We start from the raw sequence: 2,684 nt of genomic DNA, 5'->3' as shown, positions 1-2,684 counted from the left end.
TGGGAATGGGAGTGGGAGGGACAGTGGGAATGGGAGTGGGAGTGGGGGTGGGAGTGGGAGTGGGTGTCGGATGGGGGTGGGGTGTGAGTGGGAGGGAGGATGTAAGAAGGCTTTGGACAAGTTTAGTGAGTGGGGAAAATACATGGCAGATGCTGTATATCCTGGATAAATGAGAAGATATCCACTTGTTAGAGGAGGAAATGGGAAATGGTATTATTGTTGATCTGGGGGCCTGGGTTCAAATCCTTCCATGGCCAACAGTCGAATTTGAATTCAATGAAAATCTGAAATGAAGTGTCTGATGGAACCATTGTCTATTGTTTTAAAAATCCCATGTCCTTTAGGGAAGGAAATCTGCCATCTGTACCTGTACATGTTACTTCAGGCCCACTGCAATGTAGTTGACTGTTTACCCTCTGGGCAATTACAGATGGGTTATAGGTGCTGGCCTGGACAGTGACAGCCTTGTCTTGTGAATGAATTAAGAAAGATTTTATTTTAAGAAACTGAATAGCAGGATATTAGATGCTGACAGGTTGGGAGATATTGATGTTGTCACTGAAGCAAGCATATTGGTGCAGCAAGCAGTTAGGAAGGCAAATGGTGTGATGGCCTACATTGGAGGTGGATTTGAGTAGAGGGGCGAGGAAGTCTTATTGTATTAACACAAGGCCTGGGTGACTCCACACCTGGAGTATTCTGTGCAGTTTTGGTCTCTCTACCAAAGAAAGGATACCACAGAGTTCACCAGACCAATTGCTGTGATGGTGGGAGAGTCCCTAATACCCGTCCCTAATAATCCCTAATCTAGGGATCAGTTTCAAATTGTGTTTGTTCACACTCCTGTGTTACACCTTAGTTTGTTAAAGGCACAATATAAACTCGGGTTGTTGTTTTATTAAGATGAGTATTTTTCTGTAATCAATAATTTCAGTGGAACACAGACATTCCTGCGGGAACTCAAACCAGAACATGCTGGAATATCACGGAATCCATGGATACTGCCCGACCCACTCTGATCTCCAGCGTTTTTTGTTTTCAGTACAGATTCTGGCATCTGCAGGAATTTGTTCCAGTTGCCTCTGGAATCTGGACTCAATTTTCCATTGTTAAAATAAAAGGTGCCAAATACTATTGGGGTTCTGTCTGTACAGTTTACAAAATGCAAATTCCATTTTGTGAAACCTGCACATATTTAATTTGAGGCTGCAGTCCATATTGTTAGAAATGGTGCAATGATGAGAGTCATGTTTCTCTCTCTCTTACAAAATCATCTTGATGACTGTTCCAATCCAGAACGTAATTCTGTGCCTTTTATAACAGTGAGCTTTCTCGATGACTTATGACTAGGCTTGTGTTTGATATAAAATCTATAACAACACAAGCTGTTTTATTGGAAATTTACTTGAAAAGGTACAGGAGTTATGATAGGTTTTTTAGTTCCGTTGAATAACATTTAACTTTTAAATCTTGAAGTGGTTTTTCTTCCATTAACCAAGCATAATGCATTAAGGTGACAGTACAAATTGTGAGTGAAATTGTAGTATTTAGGAAACTGGATTTACATTACATCTTACAAGGCAGGTCGATTACTATGCAGTGTATAATCCAGCATCTCTTTTAAAAATTGTGTCTTTTATCTCAACCAAGCTATATAATTGTTTTAAAAATTAAATTAATTGCATTTCAACCATTGTTTAGTCTTAGCAAAAGCAAAACAGTCACACAGATTAAATCGAAGCTCTGCAGTCTTGCCATATTTAGTTGTGAATGGACAATTAAACAACTCACTGGAGGAAGAGACGACACAAATATCCCCATCCTCAATGCTGGGGGAGCCCAGTACTGCGGTGCAAATGGATGGGACATCTGCAACCATTATTGTCATAGCTCACTGTAGGAAGGTGCTGGAGATCAAACAAAAACCCAAATTGCTGGAGAATCTCAGCAGGTCTGGCAACATCTATGGAGAGAAAAATAGAGATAATGTTTCACATCCAGTGACCCTACTTCAGAATTGTTCCAGGCTGTGAGAGAGAGAGGACTCCAGGGTAGTGGAGAGGTAAAGAGAGAGAGAGAGAGAGACAGGGAGACAGAGAGAGAGAGAGAGAGAGCGACTCCAGGGGAGAGACAGAGTAAGAGTGAGAGACAGAAAGAGAGAGGATTCTGGGTGAGGGAGAGAAAAAGAGGAGTCTGGGTGAGGGACAGAGAGAACTCTAGGTGAGAGATAGAGAGAGAGAGAGGACTCTGGGTGAGGGACAAAGAGAGAGAAGACTCTGGGTAAGGTACAGAAAGAACTCTGGGTGAGGGTCAGAGAGAGAGAGAGAGGACTCTGGATGTGTGTGTGACAGAGAGAGGACTCTGGGTGAGGGACAAAGAGAGAGAAGACTCTGGGTAAGGTACAGAAAGAACTCTGGGTGAGGGTCAGAGAGAGAGAGAGAGGACTCTGTGAGAGATAGAGAGAGAGAGAGGACTCTGGGTGAGGGACAAAGAGAGAGAAGACTCTGGGTAAGGTACAGAAAGAACTCTGGGTGAGGGTCAGAGAGAGAGAGAGAGGACTCTGGATGTGTGTGTGACAGAGAGAGGACTCTGGGTGAGGGACAGAGAGAGAGAGGACTCGGTGTGTGTGTGAGAGAGAGAGGACTCTGGGTGTGTGTGTGAGAGAGAGAGGACTCTGGGTGAGA

This window comes from Chiloscyllium plagiosum, chromosome 4, assembly GCF_004010195.1.
Source record: "Chiloscyllium plagiosum isolate BGI_BamShark_2017 chromosome 4, ASM401019v2, whole genome shotgun sequence".
Taxonomy (NCBI): Eukaryota; Metazoa; Chordata; class Chondrichthyes; order Orectolobiformes; family Hemiscylliidae; genus Chiloscyllium; species Chiloscyllium plagiosum.
This window is presented reverse-complemented; position numbering follows the sequence as displayed.